The sequence below is a fragment of the Pelodiscus sinensis genome, chromosome 3 (genome assembly GCF_049634645.1).
Source record: "Pelodiscus sinensis isolate JC-2024 chromosome 3, ASM4963464v1, whole genome shotgun sequence".
NCBI lineage: Eukaryota > Metazoa > Chordata > Testudines > Trionychidae > Pelodiscus > Pelodiscus sinensis.
In genome coordinates this window covers 174,599,933-174,613,761 of record NC_134713.1, presented here as the reverse complement: position 1 = coordinate 174,613,761, position 13,829 = coordinate 174,599,933, and positions in this window count along the sequence as shown.

Here is a 13,829-nt window from a genome sequence, read left to right as displayed (position 1 = left end):
TGGGCCAGACCCACTTCCTCAGATCAAATAGTGGAAGAAAATAGTCACAACCATATATACCAAAGGATACAATTAAAAAAATGAACACATATGAAAAGGACAAATCACATTTCAGAACAGAAGGGAGATGCAGAGGGGCGGGGGAAGGTAAATGTCTGTGAGCTAATAGTATTAGAGGTGATAACTGGGGAAGCTATCTTTGTAATGGGTAAGATAGTTAGCGTCTTTGTTGAGACCGATGCGTAGAGTGTCGAATTTTAGCATGAATGACAGTTCAGAGGATTCCCTTTCAAGCGCAGATTTAAAAGGCTTCTGAAGCAGGATGCAGGTATTTAAGTCATTGAGACAGTGTCCTTTCTGGTTGAATGGCAAGAAACTGTTTTTTCTTTGTGATCCTGTCTAATATCGTTTTGTGGGCATTGATCCTTTGGCGAAGTGTCTGAGACGTTTGTCCAATGTACATAGCAGACGGACACTTTCGGCACATGATAGCATAAATTATATTTCTGGATGCGCAGGAATATGTATTCTTGATCTTATAACTCACTTGGTTAGGTCCAATAATGGTATCAGCAGAGTGAATATGTGGACAAAGCTGGCAACGGGGTTTGTTGCAAGGGAAGGTATCAGGATTGGTATTAGTGTGGTATGTCCTGTGGTTGTTGGTAAGAATCATCTTGAGGTTAGGTGGTTGTCTATAGGAAACTGTGGGTCTGTCTCCCAGAGCCTCTTGGAGTTTAGTATCCTGTTTTTTGTACTTTTCATATGTGTTCATTTTTTTAATTGTATCCTTTGGTATATATGGTTGTGACTATTTTCTTCCACTATTTGATCTGAGGAAGTGGGCTGGCCCACGAAAGCTCATCATCTAATAAACCATCTTGTTAGTCTTTAAAGTACTACATAGTCCTGTATTTTGTTTCAATCCCAAATCCGTTTTTCTCTGTGTAAATGTTTTACATGGGGATAGCTCATGAGGATGTTCATCCTCTTTATCAATGAAAGAGAGGTATGCACACTAGTCAATTCCCCAAGATAACAATTATTTACACGGGACCTCATAGAAAATAAAAATACAAGAGCATGACAACTCCAGAATGCACTGTTTTTTTTTGTCCCACCAAAATGTCAGGAGGGATTCTTGGCTTAGAACATTATGCAATTGATTTCTCCCATTTTCTGAGAGAGCATTGTTTGCAAATCACTAATTCAAACCATTATTTCCATTAAAAATTTCTGCAGACATAGAATGCTTCAGTACATAAAGAAGTAAAACTTCAAAGGAATAATTAGATTCTAATATAAAGCAGACAGCTTGGCTGATAAGGTGTTAAAAGTAATTATTCAGGAAAATGAGAAATGCTGTACATTTCCAGATAATGCCAGTGTAGTAGGACCTTGAAACAGGATAATGGTCTCCTGATGCCAGATAAATGCAAATGCAATGCCAAAACATACTCTCCCTGCACCCTCCCCTTTTACAATAGAAGATTCCTATCATGGGACAATGTAGAGGGATTAATGTTAGAGAAACAGATCAACAGGAATCCTGACTCCTGGGCCCTATTCCTTTCTCATCTACTGAATGAGAGAAACACTGTCCTTACCTACCTTGCACACATGTTCTGAGGAGTAATGAAGTTTTGTAGAGCACTTTGAGACCTGAAATGAAAGAAGTGATATAAGTGCACTTGTGATAGTGGTTTATGATGTTTAGTGGCTTTTATATGATATCAAATGAGCGATCTAGACATAAGCATTTTGTCTTATAGATGTCAGTACAATAAAATAACAGCTGCTTATTGTACCATATAAATTAACTATGATAGGCTTAGTAAATGCTGTGTTTTTATCCAATCAAAGACCAGTGTATGAATAATGTCATTTTTAAAAAAAGTATATAAGAACTCAAAGATGAAAGGCTCCTTATCCTACTACTAATCCTCTGAGCCATTCAATCCCTTAGTGCCACGGGCATCTGAGCTGTGGGAACAAACTAAAAGGTTTTAGCATGGTTTTTCTGTGAGTTATAAGAAAGATTCCTCAACCTGAAAGATCCTCTACAGCTGATAGAAGAATTGTATGTATTTGTCTAAATTGTTCTGTCATGTGGACAGAGAGAGAGAGAGAAAAAGTATCTCCCTAAGCAAACGTGATTTAAAGGAAGTGTCTATTCCTGTGTAGACAAGAGATGAATTAATTCAAGATCTGACTGAATTAGTGGAGACAGGTTTTAGGAGAGTAAGAGGTAATAAAACAAGTGTGTTATGCAGGAGCAGCCTTAGACTAGCTGCCAGCAACTGGCGCCCTAGCTGAACCATTCAATCGGCGCCCCCACCTCCAAACCCCTCAACGATATTGTGCCACCATTTGGGGCCCCATTTAACTTGGTGCCCTAGGTGACCGGTAGTTCGCCTATATGGCCTATATTATAAAAGTGGCATCTCAGCCCAGGTGCAGCAGGATTGAGAGATGGAGCTCTTGGAAGATGGCAGAATGATAGCAACTGGTAATGATGGGAGGGGTAATGGTGATAAGGAAGGTGATGGCTCACATTTCAGGTTGTTCTACAGGAGATGGTGATAGTATAAACCTCATTTTATAAAGAGTAAGGGTAATTTGGAAGGAAGGGTTTTCTTTCAAAATAACCTTGTCTAGACTGCATTTCTTTTTTCGAAATAGGGTATTTCGAAATAGTGCCCGGACGCAATTATGCAAATGAAGCATGGGAAATTCAAATCCGTGCTTCATTTGCAATTTTGCTGAGTTGCATTTGCATTCCTCTCTCGAAAGAGGAATGCAGTGTAGACATACCCTGAGATAAAGGATAAATGCACACAAATCAGAAATGGTAACACACATGAGAAATGGTAACACACATTAACCTTTAGGGGAACATTTTAACCTGCCTAGTCAATCAATCATGGATTTAAAAGTAGCCATTCTTCTACAAAGGAATTTCACCACTCAATTAATAAGCTATATTTGTAAATATAAGAATTCCTGTTATGTGAGGGTTGCAGCTGTGCACATTGGGGTCCCAGCTGTATACTAATTTAAATGATACTGGGCCTGATCCTCTGCAAGTACCTGTTAACCCTCAAAGTGATAACTGAATTCTTAATTAATCAGTATAATTTACACATGATATAAAGGTCAGGCAACAGAGGAGAATTTACATTTGTACCTATTCAAATATGGTGTCATGTTTTAGATACTTTTGAGTAATTTCTTCCTTCCTTCCTGCCAGCCAGCCAGCCACCCACCCATCCACCCACAAGTAAAACTATAGCAAAGATCTACACTTTCAATTAGGAAAACTAAATTCAGTTAAGATGGGGAAAATGGTTTTCAGATCAAATTTTGAAATGTGGGCCGAGTGGATCAGAATACTGTTGTGCAGAAAATACGATCACGGATGAGCAATTCCAGCATTCCATATAAAAGCAAATCAAATCCGTTTAACTTTAGCCTTCTCTTTAAAATCAAAATTGACATGCAAAAATAAAAAAGGTGCATCCACCCCATCACATTGCACTTGCAGGTCAGTTAGCTGTGCTTGAAAACTGTTGTGTCCTTTCCCCCCCCCCATTCACATGTCCATTTAAATGAAAAGAAATCAATGGATTTCTGTGGTTCTGTGTGTATGTACTTTTATGTATGGATTTTAGACTCCACTTTACAAAAAAAGGCCTTAAAGAATATTAATTATGTATGAAATACTCCCTGTTCAGAGGCATTTGATGCTTCAAAGTCAAATCAGCACAAAACATTAGCAGAATAAAGAACTCACTTCTCCATAATATGCAGCTAACCTGAAATAAAGGATCTGACAAAATGGCAAATCTCATAACCTTCAGGAAAAGCACCCCAGAAGACAAAAGGGGGGTGGCATATTCCCAATTTATATCAAACATCAGGCTGACAGTATACCCCCCAACAAAACCACAAAAGCAATTAATGGGCTGCATTAGATCATCAAGGATATACCTCCATAATAAGTGTGGCATGACGTATGTTGCCAGGACTTTCAGCAAAAGACCTTAGCAAACCATCTCTTGGAGAATTTCACTGCAAAACCTCTAAGAATGTTCCACCCCTACCTGAATCCTAATTGACCTAAGAATAGACCTTTCCCAGATGTACTCATAATCTATTAATGAATAATTATTAATACATAACCAGATAAGAACATAAACAAACTCTCTTCATTGTGAGTATGCACATGAATGAAATAGACAGGGTAGTGATAAACTAAGACACAAATGTTACCAACATAATGGAGAAGCCAGCTTTTGAGAATACCTGAGTCTTATGACCTTGAAGAGCTCAGTTACAGGATGTTGAACTAAACTCTCATTGCAATGAGCAGCCTCTGTAACTGAATTAACAATCAAATGAGAAGAGTGTCCCTAAACAAAATTATTTTCCTTCTTTTCCAAAGACGGGGGGGGGGGGGGGGGGACTTAGGAGGGGGCTGAATTTGGTTCTAGGAGTGCACACTGATTTCTTCGAAGTCTAGCAACCATTTGGCGAAGGGGACAAGTGAGGGAACCATAACTTCTTCTTATTGTCCATTCATGGTAGTGAGAATTGCATAAAGAATTCTGCCTGCCTTTCAGAATTTGTAGTCTCCCTTATTCTTGTCCTAGACCAGGACTTCAGAGATGAAACATTTGGTGCAAATATCATAGCTTATGTTGACTTAGTTATTATATCAATGCAGGTGTGCTACTGAAATGTGACCTGCTGATTTCTTAGCCTGTTGTATGGTTTGGATAAAGAAATAAACAGAAATAGATTGTAGGCCTAGATTGCATTAGTATAGAGGAGTATGGGAAACTGAAATTGCTAGTCAGAGAACATTAGAGATAAGTTGGAGATACAATGCTATGAAAAGTAAAAGTTAGCAGGGATATGACCCAAGCTTATGCTACTGTTATGTTCTGGGTATAACTGGTTTGAGCAAGATTTTTAATAAGGAGTTTTAGGAATTGTGAATGTTTTATTAGAATACAGTCTATACTGATAGAATGGGAAGGACATTGGTGGAAATGTTAATTTAATTAATGTGCAATGTAAAGAGCCAATCAAGAGATGTCAGAAATATAATTATGGCAAATGACAATTTAATGTTAATTTCTATTATAGAGGATTATAAAAAAGATAGATTTACTAAACTGCAGGAAAGCTCCAATTTTAGTCAAAAGGATGCCATTAGGTTCCAGGCTATTTAGGCTGTACTTACACATTGCTGTCAGTAGATTGATCGCCCACTGATGTGGTTTGAGTGTAAGTATAATTGGAGTATTGTGTAAGTGGTGCTTGCATGAATGTTTGCTTAACTATTCATTTTCCTTTTGAGTAAAGTTTGATTTTATCATTAAAAGTGTCACCTAGTGGTTGTCTATTAAATACATTTTCTTTTAATGACTTTAGAAGCTCAGACCTGAAAACTAAGCAGGATTTTATTGCACCATTATCTTTAACAACTTAATATTCAATGGGAACATTTCAACATGAAGTCACAAAAAGTAACAGTTTCATCCATGAAAATATACTGAGAGTGCCCATCAGCACAGATTTTCATAGCTGTCCTGAAGGTAGATCATATACTGATAAGCCTTCTGCACTGCTTTGTTGCACAATCAACACATGAACTGATCTCCTAATATAATATTATTTGCTATTACATGGTTCATGTGGATTTTAATAAGCTCTCAAACTGGGCTCCTTGTGACTTTGCATTTTATATTGGTGGAAATGGAACCATGGTCACAAATGACTATAGGAAATAAGTATAATAATTTCTACATATGAAGCTATCACTGGCTTCTGTGGGACTAACAATCATTAAGTGTCCCAAATGTCTTTACATCCACAACATACTGGAAAAGTATTTACACCCATTATACGCCACTGTATACACCAGTCATGGTTTCAGGAACCTAGTCAGTGTGTCCCAAACAATACACCACCCTCAAGGAATTCCTTTTGATGCTCTTGGAGGAGAGGGAGGTGATCAAGAACAGTCAACATAGATTCACCAAGGGCAAGTCATGCCTGGCCAACCTTATTGCCTTCTATGATGAGATACCTGGCTCTGTGGTTAAGGGGAAAGTGATGGATGTGATATACCTTGACTTTGGCAAAGCTTTTAATACAGTCTCCAAATGGTATACTTGCCAGCAAGTTAAAGTATGGATTGGATGAATGGATGCTGGTTTTGGTCAACATCTTCATTAATGATTTAGATGAAGAGCTGAATCCCTTCCTCCCAGGAAGCTTGCAGATGACAGTATGGTGGGGGCGGGGGGAGAGGCAGATATGCTGGAGAGTAACAGCAGGGTCCAGAGTGACCAAAGAAAATTGGAGGATTGGACCACTGAAAGTTTGATGAGGTTCAACAAGGACAAATGCAGAGTTCTGCACTTAGGATAGAAGAATCCCAAGTACTGCTACAGGATGGGGACTGACTGGCTCAGTAGCAGCTCTGCAGAAAAAGACCTGGAGATTACAGTAAATGAGAAGCTGGATATAAGTAAAAAATGTGCCCTTGTTGCCAGAAAGGCTATCAGCATATTGGGCTGCATAGTAGGAGTATTGCCAACAGATTGAGGGAAGTGATAATTCCTTTCTATATGGCACTGGTGAAGCCACATCTGGGCTGTGTCTAGATTGGCCAGTTTTTCCGGAAAATCAGCCGCTTTTCCGGAAAAACTTGCCAGCTGTGTACACTGGCTGCTTGAATTTCCGCAAAAGCACTGACTTCCTACTGTAAGAAATCAGTGCTTCTTGCGGAAATACTATTCTGCTCCCGTTCAGGCAAAAGCTTTTGCGCAAAAGGGCCAGTGGAGACAGCTCAGATTTGTTTTCCGCGAAAAAGCCCCGATCGCGAAAATTGGGGCTTTTTTTGCGGAAAAAGCGCGTCTAGATTGGCATGGACGCTTTTCCGCAAAAGTGCTTTTGCAGAAAAGTGTCCGGGCAAATCTAGATGCTCTGTTCCTAAAATGCTTTTAATGGAAAACTATTCCGTTAAAAGCATTTCCGGAAAATCATGCCAATCTAGATGCAGCCCTGGAGTATTGCATCCAATTCTGAGCACCCCACTTCAGAAAGGATATGGACAAATTGCTGAATGTCCAGAAAAGGGCAATGAAAATGATTAGAGAACTAGGGGGCATGACTTATGAATGGATATTACAGTCATGCCCCTGGGCTTATTTAGGATGCAGAAGATAAGAATTAAAGGGATTTAATAGCAGCCTTTATCTGAAGGGGGGTTCCAAAGAGGTTGAAGAGATGCCGATCTCCATGGTGACAGATGACAGAACAAGGAGCAAAGATCTCAAGTTGCAGTGGGGGAGATCTAGGTTGGATATTATGAAAAATTCTTTCACTTTGAGGATGGTGAAGCATTGGAATGAGTTGCTCAGGGAGGCAGTGGAATATCCATCCTTAGAGGTTTTTAAGGCCTGCCTTGACAAAGTCCTGGCTGGGATGGTTTAGCTGGAGTTGGTCCTTCTTTGAGCAGAGGACTGGACTAGATGACCTTCTGAGGTCTCTTCCTGCTCTAAACTTCTATGATTTTATATGTTGTAGGGAGATAGATGAGTCAATTTAAACTGCTGACACTATCTCCTTTGTCTTCCCCCACTCCCCCCCGCCAGCCTCACTCTCCTTAAATTGAACCTCTTCAGTAACTAGGATCCATCCTCCAGTTCCCAGTCTCATTCTACTTTCAGAAGCCACAAGAGAGCAGCTTAGGCTGTGCTCAATGTCACAGATATACTGGGAGCCAAAGCCAAGGTTTCCTTTGGAAGTGCTGAGACTAGCACTTCTCCAGGTGGTAGTGGGCAGTGTCTGTTAATCATCTGAGAGCATTTTGAAGTGGGCCCTGAAGGAATAAATCTGGAGCTGTGCTAAGGTTCTTAGTTCAGTTATGTACCTGAAAAGTCCATGTTTTGGTGGAAGTCAAGGGAAGGAAGCTGGGAAGGGCTGTTTGAGTGGAGAGGCAGAGGTGGGTGAAGCAGGCAGGCTGTGGCTCTGGTTTGAGGAGAAATCTCTGTGTGTCTGTTCTAGTAAATGGATTTTAAAGAAAGAGGAAATGGTGGAACTTGTTTCTATAACTTCTGGTTCTTTCCAATCAATCCCTTTTAGGTATTTGGTAGCTACCTCGCACTAAAGTATCTGCTTGCTGCTCTATGTATCAATGTATTTAGCATTTGGCATATCTTCCTTTCATTTTATCTATTTCTCCCCACTTCTAGGATTTATTTTTGTCCAGTCTGCTATCGCTTTCCTCTCTAGGAGATAGCTCTCTAGGCAGAGCGACCTGGATAAGATCCAGCCTGAGAAGCAGCAGATCCTCAGCTGGGAGGAGGCTGAGTTTCACTGGAACTGGGAAGAAGACTGCATTCACTTGAATTTTGTTCTGAAAGACTTTGTGAACGCCTGGGAGATAGGGACACGGAAATGAGTTTGGGGCACAGAGGGCCAGTGGGCTCAATGAATGGGATCTCTTCTGAGAACTGTTTGAAATACACTATGAACTGTGATTTCCTGAAGAGCCCCTGTAGAGATGAGATGACAACAGAGGCAGGGTGCTGTAGAAAGGCAGTAAGTGGCCACGCAGCTAAAGCCCCCCGATGTGCTTATGCCCCCTCTGTGACTTAAGTCAGGCCATAGCTTGGACTGGTAAGGAGCTACTTTGTCAGCATTCCACTGCTGAGAAAGTTCTGTCCCAATGACACAAAGCCCAAATCTGGGCTCCTCTGGTGCTAATCATCCCTGTGGGCTGAAGGAAACGATCCCAGACAGAGCTGAGTCCTGACCTGGCTGACACAGTAGAAGCTGAGACTCAGTCACAGAAGCCAGGATACCTGGGGAGCACAACAAGCGAGCCCATCCTCCCAAAGCCCCAAACATGCAACCATAAACCCAGTTGAAAATGATGAGCAAGTCTTATACTAGTGATTATTTTTAACTAGGACAGAGATAGAGATGCGTGAGGGGTGTTTGTGATCAGGATGGGAATAAGGGGCATATCATGGCAGTAAAATAATCTAACATTGCCACTATTTCCCTGGAATTTGGGCCCTTCTACCACATGTATAGGTTGCCAACCCTTCAAGATTCTCCTGGAGTCTCCAGGAGTTAAATATTAATGTAACCCTTCTGCCAGGTAGCACCAGCAGCAGCCAGTGCCACATTCAATATCTAGGGGTTTCTCTCCATCCATCCAAAACTGAATTGGCTCAAGTCCCAATCCAGTAACCTGGGAAATTCACACAGCACCCCTGGGCACCTCTAAGAGGCAATGCTTCCCCACTCGCAAGCACAGAGTCTGAGTGTAGGAAAGAAACCTGTAATTAAAGGGGAGGGAAGTAACGTGGCATTCATTTGGGAAACCACAGAGTTCATAACCAAACCCACAAGTAACAGTCCCACTCCAAGTAGGTTGGGCAATGTCCTTTTCCTCTCAGGTTCTTAATTCTAGCCCTGTAAATGTCCCCTTCATATGCCCAAACCTTATCTCTGTGCCCCACTCACAGTCGTTGCCCTTGGTTAGGGCAGACCTAGAGTTCAGAGGTACATCCACAGAGTTCACCTCCCATCTTTGGTGGTGGGGAGGTAAAGGGGCATCTTACTCATCGCATTGGTCACTCGCCATCTCGCCATTCATCTCACCTCACTGCCACTGCTCTGCTGGCCCACTCACTGCATCTTCAACTTGCTTGTGGTGGATTTGGGTCTGGGCCAAACCTAGTGATTTCTCAGTGACTTCAGCTCTTGGCCCAAAGCACAAGCCATGAGAAATTCCAACAGCCGCTGGAGTGAGTTAAAAAAAAAAAAAAAAGAGACTCCTTATGGAGTCTGTTCCAGTGTTAGCAATAGACTGGAGGGGGGTGGGAAGAAGAAACAGGTTGAACCAGTCCCACCCCAAGGCTCATGCCTGGAGGACAGGTAACCTGCTGATTCAGAATCCCATCTAACCCCCACTTAACAAAGCTTTGACAGTGAGGCCATCCATCCATCCATCCATCCAAAGTTCTTTACATTGACAGTGTCTCTCCATTTGAACTGAGTTAAACAGAGTCTGACTTCTCTGCATTCCCACAATAACTGCAAGCACTGGTGATCATCTCTCACAATTCCTGCATTTAGTGCTAACACAATTTGTGACCCCACAACAGCCAAATTGGTTACAATGGGCAAAACACCATTGTAATAGTTAGATATTCAACAGGCCTAACCAAAGCAGAGGCAAAATGTATTTACATAAACACACCCAGGGTTTCTTTTCTATTCCTGCTGGCTGTAGTGGAAGCATTGAACCCTGCTTACCTCAATCTTTAATTAAATATTAGGTCATGTGATGAAACCTCTAGGAATAAGTCCAAGCAAAATCGGCAACCCTACAGGTACATAAGAGCCTTCTTGTATCACTGTTATTATAAGTGTTATCCTGGAGGAAAAGACTCTGCTCAGTGCATTTTTGCTAATGTCTGATGAGCTGTTCCACCAGCTGAGTAGCACATAAAATAGAGTTCTAGTTCAGAGTCTAGGGATATAATTTCATGTATGCAGAAAGTAAACACAGAACTCCTTAGGTCTGGGTTCAGCCCAGTCCTGCAGTCCTGGGCACAAAGTCAGACCTTTCCAAACATGTTTTCTTTTCTCTCTCAAGCACATACTCTACTTATTCCCTCCCTAGAATATTGCACAAGACAATAGTTTAGCTAGTAATTTAAATCCATTGGTCACAAGGGAGAAGATTCTACTACAGCGTGTTTTGCTTTCTGTATGTCCCCAAAATTTAACTTGTGTCTAGTGCTTGGCCTTGTATCTATAAACTTCCCCTCAGGGCAAAGAGAGGATCAGTGGATGTTAGGTGCATACTTTATTCCTTTAAATTGTAGCCAACCCTTGCTATTAGAAGACTTAGCTGAAGCAGCATGCAGCTGAAAGACTATTTCCACACCTGGGTATGACATGACCAGAAGTTTATGCTTCTGAATGATAGCACTATGGAAAGTACATTCCAGTTTATGAAGTGGAGACTATCAGCTTGAGCAAAATTCCCATTTCATTCATGGATGAGTGGAGAATAATTTTTTAAGAGGATAGTAGTGTATGAATCAAATGCTTTTTCTACTGACAGGAGAACCTTTATAATTACAGATGGCCATGCTTCAGTTACTTTACACTTCCAACAATTGACAGTGCAGAGTCATTAATATTCACTATCTGTAAAAAGTAGTTTGAAGCTGTAATTCTGCAAAATAACTGTATATTCTGGAATCTTACACTGCTAAACTAGAGTTCTCCCAACCCAAATAGTATCTTTAACATTGTAAATGCTGTCAGAATGATTCTTTAACACTGCAAAATATGAATGAATTCAGGTCAATCTCTCTCTCTCTGTCTGTCGCTCATATTTCTTGGTTTATTTTTAATAGCTGAGTCAGAAATAAGGGATTTACTAGCACGAATCGGAGAGTGAGGTTGACACTTATGAACTGTGGGACAGCTACTGAATTTTGAATATGATACTTGGAAGGTTCAGCCCTCAAAGTGGTACTCCCTAGGAGGATGGTACATTAGTTGGAAAGGCAATCTGGATGGCTGGTAACATTGAAACACTTCTGGACCAAGCAATGTCCCACGGGTTAACATTTTATTATCCTTAATTGGTTAAAAAAGTTCTAGTCCAACCCAGATAAAAATCTTCAGATGGGTAGCCTAGTTAGTGTGTAACTGGAAAAACTTAAAATGAATAGCCTAGCAGCACCTTAAAGACTACAAAAACATGTAGATGATATTGTGAGCTTTTGTGGGCACAACCCATTTCTTTAGATGAATGGAATTATTAAAGGTCCAGCTCCAAAATAAATAGGGGATGTGGGGAGGGGGCAGGAGAGGAGGGGAGAGGAGGAGAAGGAAAAAGAAGGGAAAAGAGAGAAATTGTCAATTAGAGTGTTCATGCTACATGAAGCTGATAGAGAAGGTGCAAATTGTTCTTAAATACACATTTTTTGGTTTTTAAAGTCATTAGGATGTAGAAGGTAGTGTGCTAGCCAGGTAATGTCTTTATTCATATCTTTGTGATGGGTCCCAAACCTGTAAATGAAGTTAAGTTCCAAGGTTTCCCTGTGTAGGTGGCTTGTGGAATTGGTCTGAAACGACACAGTGACTTTGAGATCCATTACTGAGTGCCCGGGCAGGTTAAAATGTTCTCCAACAGGTTTCTGTGTGTTGCCTTTTCAGATATCTGATTTGTGTTCATTAATTCTTTCCCATACAGACTGTTCAGTTTGGCCAATATACATGGCTGTGGGGCATTGCTGGCATTTGATGGCATAGATCACATTAGTGGATGTGCAGTGAAATGAGCCTCTGAAATGGTGGCTGATGTGGTTGGGTCCAGTGATGAAATCGCTTGTGTAGATGTGTGGACAGAGTTGGCACTGGGGCTGATTGCAGGGGGTGGGTTCCTGAATGATTATGATGGAGGTATGCTGCATGGTTACTGGAAAGAATTTGTTTGAGATTAGGGGGTTGTCTGTAGGCAAGGATTGGCCCGTCCCCCAAGGCCTGTGAGAGTGAGGAGTCATTTTCCAGGATAGGTTGTAGATTATTGATAATGCATTGGGGCGGTTTAAGTTGTGGGCTGTAGATAACAATGAATGGAATTTTTTCCTCTTGGTCTGTCTTGAAGTAGTTCATGTCTGGGTGCTCTTCTGGCTCTGTCAATCTGTTTTTTCACTTCTCCAGATGGGTATTTCAGTTTTAAGAATGCTCTATATAGATCCTATAGGGGTGTGTCTAGACTGGCAAGATTTTGTGCAAAAGCAAGTGCTTTTGCGCAAAAACTTGCCAGCTGTCTACACTGGCCACTTGAATTTGCACAAGAGCACTGACTTTGTAATGTACAAAATCAGTGCTTCTTGCACAAATATTTTGACGCTCCCGCTCAGGGATAAGCCCTCTTGCGCAAGAATCCTTGCGCAAGAGGGCCAGTGTAGACAGGCACCTTAATTTTTTGCGCAAGAAAGCCCGATGGCTAAAATGGCCATCGGAGCTTTCTTGCGCAAAAGCGTGTCTATACTGGGCATGGATGCTTTTGCACAAAAGCGTCCATGCCAATCTAGACACTCTTTTGCGGAAATGCTTTTAACTGATAAACTTTTCCATTAAAAGTATTTCCGCAAAATCATGCTAGTCTAGACGCAGCCTAGGTGTTTGTCTCAGTCTGTGGGATTGGAGCAAATCCTGTTGTATCTTAATGCCTGGCTGTAGACAATTAATTGGGAAATGTGTCTTGGATGGAAGCTAGAGGCATGAAGGTAAGTGTAATGGTTGGTAGATATGCCAGCAATGCCCCTCTGCCTTGTATATTGGCCAACCTGGACAGTCTCTATGAGAAAGAATTAATGGACACAAAACAGATATCTGAAAAGGCGCCAGACAGAAACCTGTTGGAGAACATTTAACTCCTTTCATCTGAAAAAGTGGGTTTTGCTCACGAACGCTCATAATACCAATTATATGTTTTGTTAGTTTTTAAGGTGCTGTTAGGCTATTCATTGTTTTTTAAGTTTTTCCAGATAGAAATGTTTGCCTTTGACATTCATGGAAATAAAAGCAGTACAATTAAGTTTCTAGTCTCTTATTCTTTTCTTTCAGCAGTTTCTTCTTTCCATAGCTCTAAAAGGAAGTAATCGGGGACGGGGGCCCTTTAACCTCTAATTCCATTAACCTGCTTTAGAGGGAGCAATCCCCATGCTGGCTCATCTTTTTCCTGAAACAATTGTAGCCCTTAGTTA